The sequence below is a fragment of the Cuculus canorus genome, chromosome 8 (assembly GCF_017976375.1).
Source record: "Cuculus canorus isolate bCucCan1 chromosome 8, bCucCan1.pri, whole genome shotgun sequence".
Taxonomy (NCBI): domain Eukaryota; kingdom Metazoa; phylum Chordata; class Aves; order Cuculiformes; family Cuculidae; genus Cuculus; species Cuculus canorus.
Genome location: NC_071408.1, coordinates 31,337,524 through 31,359,343, shown reverse-complemented (window position 1 = coordinate 31,359,343; position 21,820 = coordinate 31,337,524). Strand labels below are relative to the sequence as shown.

The following is a 21,820-nucleotide window of genomic DNA, read 5'->3' as shown; positions in this document are numbered from 1 at the left end:
TTTTTTTTGGTGCGTGTGTGTGTGTGGCGAGGTTGTTATCATGAATCCAAATTGTTGCTTAAATTCACTGCTGCTATACAGCCTTTTGTTTCTTTTGAGCTTAATCATTGGGTTTTTGTTGCCGCTAATCTAATATTAGCTCTGTCCCTCTGTGGCCGTGTATAAGGTATGGCACTTTTTTTCAAACTCAGACTTGTAGAGATGTTCTGACTTTTGTCACTTTTAACAACTCTAGAAGGACATGAAATATCTTAAAAGGTATAATTCCAGTGGTGGTACAGTGCAGCAAAACCCTGTAAGATGGCTCTTGAAAACCAAGGTATTGTTACAGTATATCATTATCTGGACATTTGTCATAGAACAGGTTTTCATAGTAAGCTTCAAAGAAGGTGGAAGCCCAGATCTAAGCTTCAGGTTTTTCAGAAGTACTTCTATAACGGGAGCTTTATATTCTCTGCACTTTGACCAGTAATATCCACACGACCATTAAGGTTGAAATAAAGCTGGTTTTTCTATCTGACAATATAAGGTGAAACTAAAAAGACTGAATTTTAAATCTTTTATTCTATTTTATATAATTTAAATCCCTGTTGCTTCCCTGCATTTCCCTTAATCTATCTGTTATAATGTACTGAAATTAGAGGAGGGGCATAATTATCTGTGAAACACCAAATTCCTTTCGGTAGGTTTATTAAAGATAAAAGGATATCAAATCTGAAACAGGTTAAGGAGATCATGGATAATGCTGGACCAGAAAACCACTTTGTAGTTTGGATTCCAAATGAAATGTCATTAAAATAGCCTTTTTCATAGCATTGCAACAAGAACTGCGTCCATGGTTGTTCCCAGAACGCAGGTTGAACGAAGAGTCTGTTCGTGATGTGGTTAACTCCTACATTTCAGGGGTTTACAAGTTTTCTGAGATTCAACCGTCATGCCAATAGGAGCTTTAACTCCAACTCTTGAATACCTTATACCTCCAGACAGTCTGAGTATATGCCAGACATTATATTTAACCTGGTTATCTTAGAGTTGCGTGTACAAATTGACATATTTTTACAGCATTAAACAGGCCAAACAGTTTTTGTCTCACTGAATTTTTGTGTCTCAGATATTTAGATGTAACCAGAAAGATTCGTGCAAGTTTTGCATGACTTTCATAGCTATCTCTGTGATCAAACTCTGTGTGTGTGTGTGTGTGTTTGTATTCGTTGGTGCAAGTGGGAAAATGACTCAGCCTAAATGAGTATCTCCTCACTAATTTCTTCTCCAACTGTTTTGAAGAAAACACCTTTAACAAGACGAAGTTCCGCATTTTTTTCAAGAAAGGATGTCTTTAGTTGTTGTGTGACTGCAGGGAAGTGACATTGGTGCACAGACAAGTCCTGTTGCAGGTGCTGGCTCTCATCGCTCTTTCTCTCTTTGGAAAGTGTATCCCTCTTACTTCTAAAAAGTCTTAACAGATTGCAGAGGTGCAATTATTAGATATTTTTAGCATCTAGTATTAGATATTTCATCTGTCACGTTTATTGGTTTTTCACTCTTTTTTTTCCTTTTTTTCCCAGTGAATACTGTAAGTTGCTTTAGAAATCTGCCACTACAATCGAGTGATCTTGCAACCAAGAGGTCAGATGAGTGAACTGACATAGCATTTTTAAATGTACTGCTTTGTCAAGACGGCTGACAGTTCTCCCGCTATGTACATAAAATCGCATATTGCTATGAATGCTAACTTGGTTGTCAGGAGCAGTTTTGCCATTCTTTTTAGCCTATGTCATGTAAGATTCCTTTAAGCAACTAAAAAAACAGCCATAATCCATTTGATTTTATGTCTTCCCATGAGGAAAACTTTTGACAGATGATAAATAGCAACTGCTGACAATCATCAATGTGAAGCTATCATACTTTTACATTAAATACAAAAACAGAGTTGTAATGTCACTAGGGATAAGACTTTTGACACATAAGAGACAAATATATAATCCTCAGAACTAAATCACTATTGGGATCTAAGGAAGTGCAACAAAGCTCAGCTGCTTTTAGAATCTCACAAAGTCAAACTAAAGCTAACTTTGATATTTGGAATGGTATGCATGTTCCAATACGGAGTGTCTTGCTGTTGAGCCATAAGCTGCTGTTATACATGCAAACATCAGTGGATGCACGTGCACAAAGTAGAAAGACACTTTACTGCACTGTCTTGTTTAATTAGGGCCAAAAAGGGACCAACATCAGAATAAAGAATGGTGCTTTCTGAGCCAGTGCTGGAGTGCCAGCTCTTTTGATGGTAAAAAGCCAGTCGCAGTAGTCATATATACGTATTTTATTCTAAGCAATTTGTTTCGTGCAACTGATTTGCCCATTTACTCATAAAAGAAGAATTGTTAAAAATATAAATAGTAACTTATAGTACATTGTGCTGGCTGGAAGTTTTAGCAATTAAATTAGACTGAATTAGACTTTTATCTGACTGAGTATTTTTAGAATTTTTCATCTCTCCCGAGGAAAAATACCATCAGTGTAGGGGTACTTGTAGCCTGGTATCTCTCTTAATGAGAAGCAAGAAAAGATATTTTATAGCAATTTTGGAAACAGAAGTAGTTAATACATAAGTCTGTTCTTATAATTGATGTTTGATTCCGGGTTTATTTCTAGTAAATGTTGTCCAGTTTCCGTTCCATTCTTCTTTAATGCGGAAAGACAAATTTGTTTAGAGGGAAATTGAAAAGTCCCATGTTAAAAGAGGTACAATATGTGTCCTGTGGTACCAGAGTAAAGCAAGGAGTAGGCCAGTTGGATCAAATCGAATTTGCACAGAATTCCCAGTCTAGTTGAGACGTGAGCTAAGGAAATTCTGTGACAACTTGATTTTTTTTTTTTTAGGAAAAAACAAAGGGGATATATATGCTTATGCTATGGTTTCAATTAGTTCATTCCACTTTCACTAATGCTTTTCATCGTGACTTGACAATGCAGAAGGTTTAGAAGGAGTACTGTGTTTGTACCAAAGCACCTTTACGTGAAATGCAAACTGCTTTCAAAAGATATTTTCATAAACTTAAAGTCAGTAGACAACAACATATGCCCTTTAATGCAATAATTTTCCTCCTCGTCCTTTTAGCATTCTTTAGCTGGGATGACCAAAATTCTCTTGGGGCTTATTTAGCCGACAAACTGTGTGGCTGAGCTGGGATATCTTCGAGGCAGAGATTTCAGATTGGAATGTTCTTTCACCAACATGAGGTGCCTCACCTGCGTAGAGGAGCACATTCTCATAATAATTGCAAGAGGACATTCATATTTATTCTCTCCGCCGGGTTCCAAGGCATAACTGCTGCCCTGTGTTGTGACAAAGCTTATCATAATGTGGGATTTCTCACTTAGCCGTCCTGACTAACACGAAGGAATTTTTACTTGCTGATCTACATCTGTTTCCTGAGAATCACTGTTGTTCTGCATTATCTGTATAACAATCCCTGTTTCCCATTCAGGGACAGAAATTAACCGAATTGCACAGACCTTCAACGCAAAATTTCCTGCTGTAAATTTAGTCGCCTATTTTATGTAGGTATTACAATTGTGAGTTTACAATATCCTTTTTGCTTTTAATATCTGGGAATGTAAATGGTCGGTGTATTCACTTCAGAAATCTAATTTATATCTTTGACTTCCCAGATGTTTTAACTGGAAATGTTTACGTTAAGCCAATAGAAAATGAAGTTCGGGGAGAGAGCAGTCAATACCATTTGTATCTGTTAGATAAAAATTGCTTGCATTAGTGTTCCATCATGTCTTAACGTGACAAGCTTCAAGTTAAGACAAGGAGAAATCTATGGAATGGATAATTTAAGCAGAAGTACCCAAGTGTAACAGACAGCAGAGAAACTGCATTTCCAGTTTGTGAAGTCTCGGAGGAGGAGGGTTTTTTTTTTCATACAATAAACAGAACATCCACTATCAAATCTATTCTTTCATCCTTCTGGGACACTGACCATTCACTTTTTAAGAGCCCTTGGGATACTAATAATGTGTTCTTCAAAATATCCTTTTCCTGTCACAGTGTCTGCCTTGCGGATCTTATAAAATCAAACTTTGAAGCCTAGAGTTTTACAAGGAGGTGCAAGAAGGATAACACAGCCTGAAAAGTCATTCTGCCATTCAGGAATTTCCCAAACTGACTGGAATCATGGAGATTTAGAACGATGTAATGAATAGCTTTAATCAACGCATCAAATATAGGTGACAAATTTACAACTGAAATTGGGTCCTCCTTTGTGCTGCTAGGGTGGTTTTTTTCCCCAGGAGTGAACCCATTAAAAAAAGCTTTCTTGGCTTCAGAAGAACTAGAAGGAAAATAAACTGAAGCAAAGTATATGGACTGTATATTATCTCATTTTAATATAAACACTAAATACATGTTACTCCGATTTAAGTTTATGAGTGAAAGGATTCAAATAGCTGTTTGGTTTTTTTTAATTTTTACAGCCTGCCAAACATTTTCTTCTTTTGATGCTCTTAAGTGACGCTGAACCAGCCAAAAACCTCACTGGATCTGTTTAATGAGAGACTCTGGCCACTCTGATAAAGAGATTTTCTTCCTTCCATGGAGAAACTGTGGCTCCATTTGGCCGGTATCTGACAACTTAGTAGTGATATTGTTACAGGAAACAGCTCTCCTTGTAGGGGAGAAATCAATCAAGATGGCATAATAAATACCAATAACAGTAAAACAAATGTATTAATTGCCCAGTTTTGCAGGAACGAATAGCACAGTGTAATGCCTTGAGAAATACCTAAGAAATGTATGGGACATTTGTGGGCACCTTAACAATTAATATACTCGCTGTACTGTCACCACTTCCATATCTTCCATCTAAGAGCTGGTGTGCATTGAACTGAACTATCGTTTCTTCCTATCTAATCGTAGAATCACAAAATGATTTGTATTGGAAAGGACCTGAAAGATCATCTAGTCCCAACCTCCACTGCCATGAGCAGGGACACCTCCCATTGGATCCGGTTGCTCAAAACCTCATCCAACCTAATCTTGAACACCTCCAGGGATGGGGTGTAAATGTTCATTCTGCTAATCTCGTGTCTGTTTTTAGTAATTGCTATCTTTTGTGGCACACAGTTGCTAAAACGCTTAGGGAGAACTTAGCTGATGATGCGTTCCCCAAAGAGGGCAGAAATCTGAGAACTACACAAGATCACAAAGGAGTACTGATCTGGGATTTATAGCTGCAATATTTTTTCATGAGAAAATATTGGCTTGCTGCATGTGGCAGTGCTGTAGATTCGTTTCCTTGGCTGAACTTTTGTTGAATTCTTTTAGCTAATACCCAAAAAAGTGTGTTCCAGACTAGGTGATAGTTTGCTGCTTAAAATGTTTTCCATGATGTAGGTAACTGAGTGTGAATTCTTGGCCGGAAAAAGAACAGAGAAGTATCCAAACTGCTGTGTTAGTCTTTGCTAGGGTTCTCCCTTGAGTTTTCATGGAGAGGTTTGGGAAGTCTTTATGGTGGAAAAAAATAAAAGACCCAAACCAAACAAATTCCTGCTGAACTCCACTGAAAAGTACTTAAAACTAATCATTACACTTTTAGGATCACCTTTCCGAGAAGTCTTTTAAATGCAGAAATTGCTTTCTCTAGCTTGGTTTCCTCATTGAAGGGCTCATACCCTACGTAGATGTACAGAACTTGAAAGTCCAAACTGATAAGGGAGGTGAAACCGTGGAAAAGTATTTTGCTACCCAAAACACTTTACTGACTGCTCTTATGATTGTGGAGAGTTTGCCTTCCTGAGCAGGAGAGAGGAGAAACAATTTAATTGATGAAAATGGGTAGTTCAGAAAAAGTGAGAGAGCATTTTCCTCCCTTGGTATCAAGGAGTTTTCTTTCATTTTAATTCCAGCGTGTTTTACGACAGTAATGATAAGTCTTTCTGCAGATTGTGTTAGACTGTCACTCCGTGATGTTCAGGAGATGCTGAATGGGAGGCAGAGGATTCTGTGTTCCAGTGGACAGCTTTAAATGCACGTGTCTTGTTGCGTAGGAGCTGGTTGTCAGAGACTCTGTGCATCCATACATGTCCCCACTGGTAGTTTTGGATGCTAGATCTTTAAATATTCCCCCAAAACAGCCTTTTCAGCAATCACCTCTGGAATTCAGACTTCTAACTCTTACATGTGAAGATACAAGCGTAAGAGTGAAACAGGTTTGAACTCTGGTGTCCACCAGAGTCCAATCTTCCAATTTCTACCTAAATAAAAATAAGTGACAGAATGATTCTTAGAGGGCAGATGTATCTTGAAGGGGGAGAAAAGGGGAAGAATTTGCTTTCTTTACATTTTTCATCTTTGTGCTTCGCGGGTTTGTGCACTCTCTGCTCTCTTGTTACTTGCTGCCTTCTTTTTCTACCTTTCTTCTTTTGTAACACTCTCATGCAATTCTTTTCTGGTGGCTTCCCCAGGCTACCCTCCAACTCTCTAGAAAATTCTGTTTCCTTTTGGCATCCTTTTTATTTGATTCTACATTCCTTTATACTTCTTACATGTATTTTGGTTGTAGTTCAGCTTCTTGTTTTTTTTCGTTTGGTGTGGGGTTTTAGGGTTTAATTATTCCCTGCTTCTCTATGTTGTCTCATTTCTGCTATTCTCACAGAATTTCTGCTGGACAAAATGCCAAATATGCCAGTGCTTGTTTCTTAATCCAGGCTTTATTAGCTTTATTATGTCCTGACTGAGCAGGAACTAGTTAAAACCCTCAAATTAAATTAATTCATATCTATTGATTGCATACGACATCTCAATTATTAGTTTGTAAAAAGAAATAAAACCTGTTCTCTGTACACTATTTTGACTTATTAACACTTTCCAGTGCATTGAGTGTCAGAAAAACAGCTTTACATTTATCTATTTTTTGCAAGTTGTTTATCTTACAGCTGTTTATAAATAGAACATCCATTTAGTAAGACGACTATACAGTAATTTAACAGAAAAGCACATATGATGGTTCTTTGACTTGTTTTTAATTCCTGGAAAAAAGAAAGTCTGAAAAAAAGTCACCAAATTCCAAAAGATTGTAGTTGAAGAGGAAGGTGTGATGTCAGTAACTTCTATACACAGTTTCTTAGAATTAATATTAGAAGACAGAATGTTTTGTATCATTTCTTGTAAAAGCGCTGGTATAGCATCTCGCCACCAAGTTCTGCTTTCGGATTCTTGGAAAGATTTTAGTCTGTAGTGTCTAGAGGTTAAAAGATATCTAAGAATATGAAGTAATTGAAATTGGGTAAATTTTTCAAAGGTATTTAAGCGTTACATTTTTTTACAATGATAGATTTTTTTACTGGAAGTGTTTGGTGTTTCAGTACCCATTGCTTTCTGTGTTTGATCCCTTCTAGGCGGTACTTTGAGTATTTTGAATGCTTAAAAATCTGTCCTTAAAGACCTAGTCAAGTTGTCGCTCAAATTTTGGCACATTTTCAACTTTAGCACTAGGAACAGAAATGTAGGTACGTTCTCTTTTTCCCTGCAGACTTAAACACTCCAAACCTCTTGTGTGTTTACCTACAGTTTACCTTTAAATGAGTAGTTTCACTGACCATGTGTCTAAGTCGACTGACTATGTGTCAAATTAAACATGTACTTACCTGCTTCACTCAGAGTTACAGTTTCTCACAACACCGTTCAACGCAGGAAAGACATAGATCTTTTGGAGCAAGTCCAGAGGAAGCCATGAAGATGAAGGGCTGGAGAACCTCCCATATGAGACAGGCTGAAAGAGCTGGGGTTGTTCAGCCTGGAGAAGAGAAGACTTTGCAGAGACCTTCTAGCAGCCTTCCAATACTTAAAAGGGGCTCCAGAAAAGCTGGTGAGGGGCTCTTGATGAGGGAGTGCAGGGACAGGATGAGGGGGAATGGTCATACGCTGAAAGATTTAGATGAGATATTAGGAAGAAATTTTTCCTGTGGGGGTGGGGAGGCCCTGGCCCAGGTTGCCCAGAGCAGTGGTGGCTGCCCCATCCCTGGAGGGGTTCAGGGCCAGGTTGGATGGGGCCTTGAGTGGCCTGATCCAGCAGCAGGCATCCCTGCCCATGGGAGTGGTAGGAACTAGATGAGCTCTAAGGTCATTTCCAACTCAAACCATTCTATGATTCTATTATTTCTAATAATTTGTGCAGGATATTTAGTTGCACAGTTGCCCCTGATGTCAGCATTAACTGTACCTGTTAACTTTATCAACTCCTTAGAAATCTGTTGGGTTATGAGATTAATTCTAAATATATTTTCATGCCGCACTCTTGCTAAGTTAATAGGATATTTGCCTGTTAAAAGTTGCAGAATCAGACTAAATTAATCCAGCATCCTTTTAAGGAAGTAAAAAAACTCAGAACTGCTGTAGTCTGCCTTGGTGAAGTATTTTATTGTCTTGCTGAATGACTGTTTATACTTTCCAATATCTAATACAACATTTTACTTTACTTCACTCTCAGCCTGTCATCAATCCATGCCCTTCCTCTTAGGATAAGATAAAACACTACGGTGATTTGTAAATAATTTCTGAAAACCTGCAAATGCTGATGCTGACTAATCAGTCTTAGGTGGGAATGACCCATCCTCCCAAATTGCGAGGCATTTTGATGCCCATCTAGTGCTTTGTTTCATCCCACTGATGTCTCTTCTGCAGTGTAATGTGGTGATCAGAATTGCACACAATATCCCACATATGGCCTTAATATTCTTTCATGTGGCGCCAGAATGCCTTCCATTGATAAATTATAATTCCTTCTTTATTCTTTCCCTTTTACCTTATCCAATTTCTTGCTCCAAACTTTTGTTTGTCTTTTTATTGCTGCCAAATATTATGCATGATTGTGGAAAACACTTTAAACTATCTTATTCCCACTTATCTTATTCTCACTTCCTTTTCCTGGTCTGTATTCCGTGTTGTGCTTTAATTTAGACTTCAGTCTCTGTGATTATTTTTGGTCCCTAGTCTCATTACCTTTTACTTCTTTACATGGAACTGCATAAACTACTTAGCATCCCATAAGCCTAATTCTCTCCAAATCATTATGACTTTGTTTGCTCTGTTCCTCTGTATTTACTACTTCTCAGCTCTGTGTCATCAGCAGATTTAGCTACTTTTGAAAGGATGTCCTCCCACAAGGTCGTTTCTCTATTAGCCTAATAAAAGTGATCCATGGGTGATCACTCGCTGCGCTTTTCTTGTTTGTGGAGGCCTTTTCTGGGACAGCCAATTGCCAGAGGAGCAGATAGTGAGGTTGTTCTCTAAAATGGGAGCAGTAGGTATCCCTGTCCCAGGGATTCAGCAGGGATTCAGCTCATACACCTTCCTGGTCAAGTGGCAGCCGAGACTTGTAGTAGGATGGAAGCAGAATACTGCAATTATAGGGACATAATTTGCAAGTTGGACAATAAGCAATTAATAAGTGCACCGAAAGAAAAATCTGGCAATCAGCGTATCTGTGCAGCCAAACCTTTAAGTATCTAAGCTGCTTTAGAAGTGAGTTAACGCAAGCTTTGGAAGCAAATAAGCTTTGGCCAGTTTATTGGCCACAGTAAAACAAGAAGTAATTTCTTTGTGCTGATGTAGGTATCCTGTTCCCTCTTCCTTTTACAGCTACCTCTTGTGGAATTTAGTGTAAATGTATCCGTGTATTTCAAATGAAAAATGGAGAGGAGGAGAATAAAAGCTTTAATTTTAAAGGAAGAAGTAAATATAAACAATTGGTTGGCTTCCCAAAAGCAGGTGGGAAGAAAAACAGAGTTTATGGATAGATTGACCTAAAAGGAAGGAATTAATCTAGAGAAAGAATATAAAGGACTGTGACTCAAAATGCATCTTTGTTGGCAACAGGGGACTCAGGTTCTGCACCTGATTAGACTCCAAAGAGTTTTAATTTCATAATACATTCAGTTGGAGTGATTGTGTTTAACCTGTTGCGGACAAAGAAAATTGTGTTTAGATGTGGATTCTGATTTACACAGAGACTTTAAAAATGTTAGGTGGTAGAACTGGAGGAATAATGAATGCAGTAAAGTTAAATAAAGTTTTAAGGAGGGTGGGATTTACAAAACTCAATCTTGAATGAATGCACTCCTGATTTTAGATTTGGTACTAGAACATTCCAGTATCCAATGACCTTATCTTGAAGCTCTTTTGTATGAAGTTCACAGTGTGCTGTAAAGAAAGGCAATTCTTTTTTACAACTTTTTCAACACCTGCTCAACACAATGTTCTTAACAACATTCTTTATACCTAGTATCTCTTACTATGATTTGATGTAAATGAGTTCATAGGAGCGAGGCGATGGAGAATCTGGCCTAGGTATCTTAGCACTGTGTTCAGTTTGCCTACAGAGCAACCCTTCTTGGTAATTTGGACGAGAAATTATCTTCTGGTACCGTTTAGAGCCATCCCGGAGCTCCTCTAATGTAAGTAACCTTGATCAACCTCAGCACGTATAGGGGCTGAATCAGAAGGAATTTGAACTATTATAACATTGCATAGCTAAAGCAATGCTGATGAGCTCAACAAAATGACTTATATAGTGACTTACATCACCGTGGGATGGGAATCCGGCAAACAGAACACGCCAGTGATTTCAGTAGGTGTACCAGTATAGACGCACACACTTCATGTACAACAGCCAGGCAAGGAGACAGTACGGCTACAGAGGGAGAGCATAAGGTTCATTTAGCTGAGAGCACAATGATTTTTTTTTTTTTTGCCTAAGCATTCCCAAAAGAAGGGTAAGGCAGCATTCCAGAAACTGCAGTGCATTCTCCCTGGGGAAGAGTGAAATGTTAAAAGGTTTTACCATCATACTAGCAGCTACTTAGGCAATTACGACTATTAACTGTGACAGAGCACCAAGATTAAATGCATTAGATTCCAGAGTTTGGAAGTAGATAACTAGGGAAATAGTAGGGTCTTTGGTGAGTCTTTCTGAGAGCTTGCTTAAGACAGGTTAGCAACAAAGACCTACAAGTTGTGAATATAATTCTCATGCATGTGTAAGACACGATGATTCTGAAGAAGACACTGAGTAGCAAATTTGTGTTCAGAAAGAATGTAGATATTATTAGAAACATTGGTTAGAATTCCCTCAAAATCTACTTAGCAGCGCATAATTTTAGCAGCGCAGAATGGAGTTCTTAAAAGGATTGTTAGGTTTGTTAACTAATGTGATTTCTTCATATGACTGTGAGGTTTGAGGAGCTATTTAGTACAGCCAAGCAAGACAAAAAAAAGTCTCTGAATCCTGAAGTCTCTCCTCAGCAGCTGCTTGCTGCGTGGATCTGTAGGGTGTAGATATCTCCTTTTCCCCCAGGGCATACCAGATGAGCAATATGGATGATGTGAAAAGAACAGCTTTAACCAGACTACTGTGACAGATAAGCAAGCAGTGACTAGAAGATGGAGGGATATAAGGTGACCCTGCCCATGGGAAGGTGTTGGAGGGAACTGTAAGGTCCCTTGTGACCCAAACCTTTCTATGATTCTATCGTAAACTCCATCCAGTCTTTGTGCTAGTTGCAGAGAAGCATGTGTGAACGGAGATTATTCTGAGCCAGCAAGTGCAGATCCCTTATGGCACTCGGCTCAGTGCAGCTGTTTAAGAAAACCTGTGAGTGAAGAGAGGCATCTGTTGTGCTCTGGCTCTGGTAAAAAATAAAACAAGTCTTCCAAACTTTTGAATTTGCAGACAAAGTCAAAACTCATGTTCACTTAACTCACCTTTAGTTTCAGTTCTTCAAATATATCCATTGATTTGAATAACTATGACATACAGCTCCTTATAGCTGTGTTTTGCAAAATTATGGGAGGAAGTCTGTTTAGGAAAATCACACAGAATCACACACAGAATCACAAGGTTGGAAAGGACCCATTGGATCATCGAGTCCAACCGTTCCTAACACTCCCTAAACCATGTCCCTAAGTACTTCATCCACCCGTTCCTTAAAAAATAATATACAAAGTCATGACAAATTCATGAGATGTAGAACCAAAACAGAACTCTGTCACGGTTACAGAATTAGCTAACAATATTTGGCATTTCTGATAGCTCCTTTCACTAGAGGTCTTCAAGAAGCTGTGAGACTTTGTTCTAGATTGAGTGGCTCCACAGTAATTTGAATCAGCTGTAAATTGATCTCATCACTTCTTCCTGCTTCTTTCCTCTCTGCATACTCTTTAGGTAAAACTAGGTCAAATTCTGCTCCTAGGTGGTACCTATTTAAAATAAGCAAGAGTTATGCACAATCCAAATGTGAAATTTTGCTTATATTTATTCAAATGAGCGGTGTGACGGCGGAACAGAAATGTTTTCTCACCTACACAGGGCAATCCTATTTTCTTAGTTTTGTGAAAGAGCAAAACATTTTTCTTTTCAGGTTGGGCCTGTAATGAAAGCTCAAAGCAATTTTCTCAGGTGGAAAAGAGTTATTTTTATATAGAAATATATGTGATGTGAAAAAATAGCTTCATACATGTATTCACACTGCATTTCATGTCCTATAGCAGTATGCTCGCTTTAGGTGACACCAACTTACAGAGCAAGTTTTCCAACCTAGGCTTGCATGAAACTGTGGGGAATGCATCAGCAGAACCAGAATGGGGAATTAGCGTGATTGTATAAGGGTTGGAGTGCATCACATAGGAGGCCAGGCTGAGAGAGTCGGGGTTGATCAGCCTGGAGAAAAGAAGCCTCCAGGGAGACCTTAGAGCAGCTTCCAGTACTGGAAGGGGCTCCAGGAAAGCTGGGGAGGGGCTCTGGATCAGGGAGTGCAGGGAGAGGATGAGGGGGAATGGTCTTATGCTGCAAGAGGGGAGATTGAGATGAAATCTTAGGAAGAAATGGTTTCCTGTGGAGATGGTGAGGCTCTGGCCCAGGTTGCCCAGAGCAGTGGTGGCTGCTCACACACACACATAAATCAAACCAAATAAACCAACCAAAGAAAAAAAACCCTCCAAGCCCCAAATAACCCCAAAAGAATCTCCAAACCACTACCGAAATGAAACAAGACAACTAAACAACCAGCTTTAATCAGCATTAAAATAGCGAAAAGTTCTTGACTTCACTGACACCTGATCTGGTTTTGAGATTTGTTTCTATAGTCCAGCTCTACCTTGTGTCTAGATGTGTCAAGATGGACAAATGTAAATGAATGTGGTTTCCTGTGCCTCAGAGGTGACTTGGTGCCACTTGGTCAGCCCCAATCCCAAACCTCTGCTGCTACTTTAACGTGGCGTTCTGATAAATACAATGAGACACGTCGGCTGTACCATGACTGTTATATGCCTTTAGAAACAGATATTGGTTTATGTCTCTTCAAGCTTGGGTAAATAGGTGTAGTCCTCACCAGTGTCAAGAAATGTCCCTTGCCATCTTGCTTCTGGGGATGTCGTGTTTAGTTATTAAAAAGAAGGAGAGATCAGTTAGAAGCAGAAAGAGATGCAGAGAGATGTACATCAAGAGAAATCTTCCTACAATTAATGCCAGAAAACTGATTGCTCTCACAGGTCTCACAGTTAGTAGATCAATACCTCTGTATGAATTCCAAAGCTGGATTCTAGTACTGAAGGTTTCTCGCAGAAATCATCACATAATGTTTGATTTGCATTCCTCCTTGTGGTAAATCAATTCATAACATGATCATTGTTAATCAAGAACTGTTTCCAAGGTTTGTCGTGTGTTCATGCAATCAGAAACTGTTTCGTACTTCTCTGGAACTGAACTTTGAATTCACTTACTGCCAGTGCTTATTTTCTTGCATTCCTTGCCCTACTTCTGATTAAAATAAAGACAAAAACTCATATGAGTTGTTCTGCTGTAACGAATCACTAGAAAAATAGACTGAAGGTAAATCCAGGGATCTGTGAAAGCAATCAGTTTTCTGGCGTTAATTTTCTGGACTACATCTTGGACCTGCCATATGCCAGGCATTCCCATCTCCCCTCGTGCACTCTCTAGCTCCAGAACTAGGAGTTGAGCAGTACTATAAAGGCTGTATCATCATGTTCCTGTTAATGCACCAGTATGTCTAGCAACAGCTACAGGGAACTAAAAAGGTTTGGCAGTCACAACTTCTCATTTGCAGTCATTCTTGGAGTGCACTGAGGGAGTAAGAATGCAGTCACTCATCTTTTACTCTCTTGGCCACTCTTCTTTTTCCCTGTGGAGACTCTGACGTGAGCAATACAAAAGATGTACCTGTAAAGAAGAGCGTTCTGAACACTGCTTTACCTTCTTCAATGTCAGGAGGACTTGTCAGTTCTCTCCTTTAACGTATTCCTCTCTATTAGCTCGGTTACATCCTGCTCTTTTATTTCTTCAGTTCACTGCAGAAGTACTTTATTTACTCTTTTTTAGGTAATCAACTGACTCAGTCATTTGTTCGGGGGGAAAAAAGTGTTGTGCTGTACCTTTATTATTTTCTAGAATTTTGTTTTTTCTAGTTTTTGGGGATATTTTTACTTGACGAACTGTACGTAGCACTGCTATATTTAGTACTTCAAGTACTAAAGGGCAAAAATAGGCAAATCTTAAATCCTTACTATTATTAGAAATGCATGTGTACTGAAAGGAATGTGATTTCAAGGATACTTAAGATTTAGTTTTAGTCTTAAAAGAGGAAATAAGATGTCTTGGTTAAAATCACTGGCTGGCAATCACACTTTTCAACATTTTACCTGAAATATTGTTTTGAAGACAGTTTCTAGGTTTCACTTATGAAGGTGTAAATGTATGCAGTGATGGTGACAAGCAAGAATCCCCAAAGGAGAAGATGAAAAATGAGTGTGCCTAGTTTACATTGTTTTTCTATTGCAAGATCCTAGCAGAGAGACCATTATTGGTTGTTGGATGAGATAAGGAGTGGTGAAAACTTGAGTTGATTATGTCTGCCTCCACCATCGGTTGCCTTTGTGACACTGGGTCTATAATAATAGATGTTTTAAAGGAGACCGTATCAGTCCCAGAAAACAGAAATATGTTGCTTAAAAAACACATTTCCATCTAAAATTGTTATACCGAGTCCACATTAAAATATGTAAGTTGATTATGACTATGTGGGTGTTGTGAAATATGCCTTTCTAAACCACCTACAGGTGGTAATATATCACCCATGTCTCCAGGTCTCTCGAGAATTTCACTAATTACTTTTCCAGAAATATAGAGGAGGTCAGTTGTCTGCTACCTTTTATTACTATTTACTTGAGCAACAGCTTTGAATAGCTGTCTGGGAAAAGAAAGAGAAAAAATGAGTAAAAGACTTTAAAACCTGGAGGGAAATAAGCTTTCTTAGTATTTGATCCACGGTTCAAACTGTAAGCTATAAATGCTGCAGGAAACAATATGGAAAATACTGTAATTGAGAGAAAATTATAAATGACTGGATGGGGTGAGGGAGGAGGAGAAAATTCAGTTTTACCTCCAGTCTTCCTGCATGCTATGCAAAAACTTGTTAGTGTAGTAGATAGGCAAATATAGCAATTAAATGTCGCTGTTTGTGGCTGCGTACGCTATCGGTGACAAAAGAGACGAGATTTCTTTTGTTGCATAACTTCTGTTTCAGACTGCATTAATAATTTTTAGACTTTCTTTTGCACTTCACCCAGAGCTGAAAGGCAAGTCAAGGTACTGTTGCACCTTGGGATTTGTTTTTTTTTTTATTAAGTTATCACTGCTTTTATTAAATAACGATGCAAAACTAATCCACATGTAGAAACGGAGCACTGTGAGCGTTACGGTAGAAGACTTCAACAAAGCTCTTTGCACAAAGGAAAACACTTCCCTCTTGTCAAAGAGATTCTTTAAGGAAAAAATGCTTCCAGTCTGTCTTTTTTTCCAGAAACCCACATGATGTTGGTATAATATTCTGACAGGTTGTTGATTTCACACCAAGGCTGCTGAGTAAATCCTGGGAGGTGTTGAGTGTCTTGAATGGCAGCCAAAGGATTACTGCCCTTCCCAGGAAGTGCTCGAGGTCATTCTATGGCTCATGACTTTATGGCTTAGGGTGTGCATTTCCAAGTACTTCACGAGACTGTTTCTATAATTAAGAGTTTACAAACTAATATTGTAACTTTTCAGTTGGTTTCCGTGAAAATATCAGGAATACAACATTGGCCTTAAATCTGTGTATGAGACATAGCAAAATATCCATTCGGCGACAGTTTAAAGCTCTGCACTGCACAAAGTATGTAGGGGAGGGATTCTGCAGTCATCCTCAACTTGTAGATTGGATTAACCAGCCTGTGGATGGTTACCAGAGTAAATCCTATCCATATGAATGGGTCCCTAATGTAATAAACATAACATGCTGGAGCCTCAGCTAATGTAAATGAGATTGGTGGTTCTGCTGATTTACACCAGCTGAACATTCACCCATATGTTCAGTAGTAAATATTTGCAAGATCAGCCCATAAATAATATTTTATTTGCAAGGGAACATGGACACAACAATCCAGACTCTAAATGAAGCTTAACACATGAATGCTGAAAAGGTTTCTTCTGCAGAGGCATATATGAAAACATAGTTTTGGAGACAAATTGCTGTTACTGCCATCTTTGCTTCTCCGTCTCTTTCTTTCATGCTGATACATCAGTCTATCTTCAGTACAAAAAGAAACTCCTGGAGGTTTACTCTGCCCCCTTTTCCTCTTGTACTTTCTTAAATAACCTAATGTTTGAGACTGTTAAACTCAGGATCACTTGGAGTGAATGTAGTCTCCAAAGACCCGATGCTGGATTGTAGTGGGAGCACTGACTTATTACCCATGTCATCTGTCAGATGTTGCAACAGCTCTTGTCTCCCTCTCCTCCCTAACTGTGACGCAGTAGGATGTGAAAGCAGTGAACAGGTGCAGTCAGGGTTTAACCCCAGCTGACAGCTGTGCAGCACGCAGCCACTCACTCCCCTTTCCTCCCCACACCCCCATCCATTGTGCTGGTGAGAAGAACGAAAAAAAAAAATAAAATTAGTGAAACTCGTGGGTTGAGATAATGACAGTTTAATGGATCAGCGAAAGGGAGCGAGGATAATATTAGTAATAATAGAATACACAAAACAAATGATGTGCAATACATTAGGTCACCACCCAGTGACTGCTTCCTAGCCCATCCCAGAGCAGCGATCACCCCTCATCCCTCTGGCCAACTCCCCAGGTTACATACTGAGCATGACGTGCTGTAGTATGGACCATCCCTTCGGCTAGCTCAGCTCGGCTGTCCTGGCTATACTTCCTCCCAGCTTCTTGTACATCTCCCAACTGGCAGAGCATGGGAAGCTGAAAAATCCTTGACTTTTTATCAACGCTTCTTAGCAGCAACTGGAAACATCGGTGTATTATTCTGACACTAAATCCAAAACAGCACTCTGCTGTTTAGTAGAAAGAAAATTAGCTCTATCCCAGCCCAAACCAGAACAGACATTTATTCACAACAGCCTTGTGAGGATGGGAAATAAAGGCAGGCAGGGAAGTGAGGCACAGAGATTTGTGACCCCCACACTGCACAGATAGGCGTGGATATTCGTTCGGGTCTCATAAAGTGTGCAAGCCTAGAAGTGCTTTACCTTCTCCCATCAAATCTGACCTACATCCTAAATCGTTTGTGGATCTTGGCCTGAGTTTTCAGTACAGTCTGTTTAGTCTCAGTGGATATCTCTCTGAAATAAGTTATGGGCAGTGAGCTCGTCTGGACCTCAATGTGGGATCTTTTAGGCACATGGGATCCTTCACTTACTCACCCAGTATCACATCAGATCTGATCAGGGAGAAATTAGCTACAACTTGGGAATAATAAATCAATCCTTAACTCTAGAATGTGAAATAATCAAGTTGGCAGCTATTGAAGATGGAAAATGATGTGCTTATTTCCCATTACTAATCTTCTCTGACCTCAAAATTTTGCCAACCCTTATGGTTTCAAAGGGCACAATTATGAATGTGAACAGTTCAGCACAGTGTTACTGATACTGCAGAGTGTCAGTCAAAGGACAGTTCAGAGATGAAATGTTGGTATTTATGATAGCTAAAACCATTGCAGTAATAGTTTGAATATCAGCTCTCTCAATAGCCCTTTTCAGCAAAACAGGTTGGCTTTTACAAAATTCTAAATTACGCAAAATTAAAATCAGTGCTGAAAAAGAAAACAAAGCACCAGAGAACCTGATAAAAGAGAGGAGAACACCAGCAAAGGTGGTTATGGGGTATATCCTCAGGCAAGGCAGGTTAGGGGAGCTGAAGCTTCTCCTTGAGCTCCCAACCTTCTCTTCTGCAATTAAGTTCTTTAGAAATGCCGCGTCCATTGCATCTCTTGGGATTTCAGTTGAGATTGGATACAAAATAGTGTGATGGCATATTGATCTTCACCTCGCTTGTTCAGGAACTTTTGATTCCTATACTCCGGCCTCCAGTGATTCTCATTCTTAAATGTGTATTTGTAATTTACTTTTTTTTTAAATTTAGGTTTCAAAGGTCTGCTTCACCGTTCTTGGCTGTTGCATAGACTTCTGTGTATGTGAAAAAGAGGAGGAAAAGAAGTGAGCACAGAGTATTTCTGTTCGTGTCTGATCGTATTGCATTTTTTCTGTACTCTGTAAACTGACTCCGTGGTTTGAAAGACAATATAATTTTAGAGGGCGGTGAACAGTTCTCATTTAAATTCAGGTTACTTTATATTGCTTGGACTTTAAATTGCATGTAAATAGCTTCTTCACTTTAAACTATATTGGCATAACCTATATTACAAAAAAAAAAAGTGATTGACCATGCATCCAAAATATTAAAATACACATAAAGTTCATCTTCAGTATAATGTCTTAGAATGAGAACAATATTTTTCTCTTCGTTTCTTCTCCCTCTCCACAATCACAATATATCTTTTCTAAATTTCACATTTGTAGTTATTGATAGAAAAGGAAGCGTTTTCCCCATGCAGGACAGTGATTGCCAATGGTGAAACATCTACCAATATCTTTGTTTCTCATGTTTTGTTTTCCTAGTAAATTTATTTTCTCTGTACTCTATATGATATCATGCGGGCAGATGTTAACTGGTTGTGTGTTTTGTTATTTGGTCTGCAAGTAGGAAGTCTGCATTTTCCATCAGGATACAGTTACTAAGGGAACAACTTTAAAATACGTAGGGATGGATATGCAAATAAGGTGAAATTGTGTTTGCATAGTCTAAATTGCTAATAATTTGGAAAGCATCTAGGCATGCCGAATATGGAAAGGAAATGCCTCCAGAAACCTGAGCCATCCGAATCGAGACACATACTTCCACAGTTGATAACAAGTGTTGTGGTTTTTCTCCTAACTGATGTGGCTCCTGAGTCCTACCTAAACGTTATAGACTGAAGCTGAATTCATTTCACACGATCCGCTGAGCAGCCATCAGATGGTTGCCGGTGCTGTAGTTAAAATTTGTAAGTGAACTATTTTCAAAGTGAAAATATCAAAGGGTTTTTTCACAGCCTTCGGAGAGATCTAAACTTCAGTATTATTTTATTTTTGCTAGCCTTGAAGTGCATCCAGAACCTCAGTTGTTAACTTGAAACTGGTTTCTATAGTTCAGAAAAGTTTCTGAAATTTTACATGGTAATAAAAATGTCTTAAAACCTCAAATATTAAATAAAACACTTTTTTTCTGTTTTTTTTTTTTTTTCTTTTTTTCTTGGTCTAGTACAAACTCTTTTGCCATATGTTGAAAATACTTTCTTCAATTTTAAGTGTTATGCTACACTACTATTTGTAGCATTTAATTAAAACGATTGCATGCATTAGAATCAAAGAGATTAGAGATGGAAAAACTATTATATCGCTTAGCACATCTCCCTGGTAAAGCTGCAACTTCATACAACAACAGTGTGGTCCAAATTATTCTGTACTACCTCTGAGATTAAAAGAAAAAATGTAGTGCAACAGTTTATATGTTGATCTGTTATAAGATTGCTGTGCTTTGGTTACCAACTCTATTAAGGTTTATTTGTTGTTTTTTCTCTTTCTTTTTTTCTTCCTTTTAACAAACTGCCAAGGTATAAAAGTGTAATTCAGAAAAAAAAAAAAATACATTTCATGACGTACATTGTGCAAACATTTGGCTCCGAACAGTATTTTAACAGATATCATCAGAGAACTCTGTTCCATACCTCAAAGACGGTCCCAGGCTACAGAATCCATATCAAAAATCAGTCTCTTTTGAAGTATGTGGATTTTTAGATCTTTGGCTTTGGTTAATGTTTCAAATAGCAGTTAAAAAGTTTGAGTAGAGATTCAAATATGTTTCATCAGATAACCTATAAATTTATTGCTTGATAGATCTCTTATTATCAGCAGAATGTATTTGAAATAGAAACCTGTACGATGTTAGGTGCAGCAGAAGTAAAACATTAACGTTGTGATATACTTTCTTTTATCACAGATATTTCTAGAGGTATGCAAACCATTTATGGCCGAATCCTTTCTGTAGTATTATCACCACCAGAGAGATCTCTCTAACTTACTCCACTTACTTGAGATCTGCAGATGTGGAACTGAAAAGAGAATGGGGACCTTTTGCGGTTTGCATTTTAACTCTAATTGCACTCATAATACACTATTTTGCATTGCATAAATATTTTCCTTAAGCATTTTTTATGCAGGTGAAATATTTCCTGTATTGAATTAAAACAGATAAGAGGGTGATTCAGAAAGCCTTGCAGTAAGAGTCTGGTTATAGGGATGTGCTTTGCCCAAAGTTAAGCTTTCTCAAGCCTGAAGGACTAGTCTGGTATCTGGGATATACGTAGGTACGGGAAGCAGTCATGGTGCCAAGCCTGATGGTGTGCAAGAAGCGGTTGGACAACACCCTCACAGACATGGTATCAATGTTGGGGTTGTCTTATGTAGGGTCAGGAGATAGACTCGATGGGTCCTTCCTAACTCAGGTCATTCTAAGACTCTACATGGGTGTATCTCCTTCAACCATACAATTCCCTTCCCTGTCTCATGCTAGTCTAGTCTGTTCTGCTGTGGTTTTCTCCTCTAACTGAAGTATTATTGAGGACAAATGGTGATTTATATCTGCCTTGGTGCTGCATTGCTGTTATCCGAACTGTACAAAGAGACCCTTCATTTCATGGTAGTTTTGCTTCCTGCTTGCATGAGCCACCAACTGGAAACATCTCATAGCCGGCAGCCAGAAAATGTACACAGCCCCCTGTTCAAAAGGAGATAATGATGATGGCGATGCCATGGGCTGACTCTGCACTAGGTGTCCATGGAGATCCCAGGGTGAATTAGCAGCCCTGAGTTTGGTACTCCCTGTTTGGTGGCTTGTTTCTTCTCTGTCTTGGAGAGCTGTGTTTCCCAGCAAGCCATGTGCTCTGCTGCTGGTTACGCAAGATCTGAGAGAGAATCATAGAACAGTTTGGGTTTGAAAGGACCTCAAAGTTCATTTAGTTCCAACCCCCCTGCTGTGGGCAGGGACACCTCCCACTGGATCAGGGGCTCCAAGCCCCATCCAACCTGGCCTGGAACCTCTCCAGGGATGGGGCAACCACAGCTTCCCCAGGCAACCTGTTCCAGGGCATCACCACTCTCAATCTGAAGAAATTCCTCCTTATGTCCAGTCTAAATCTGTCCCTCTCCAGTTTATACCCATCGCCCCTCCTCCTGTCACTCCAAGCCCTGGAAACAGCCCCTCCCCAGCTTTCTTGTAGCCCCTTCAGATACTGGAGATGGGACTATGGGAACTGTTTGCAAGTTGTGCACACTTCAACAGCCATGGATTTATTAACAC

General features: G+C 39.0%; 1 long non-coding RNA gene across 10 annotated transcripts in view; it reads left to right on the top strand.

The window, feature by feature from the left end:
- LOC128852928 (uncharacterized) overlaps window positions 1-21,820 on the top strand; it is a 210,220-nt gene that overhangs the window by 51,492 nt on the left and 136,908 nt on the right. The window lies entirely within an intron of this gene.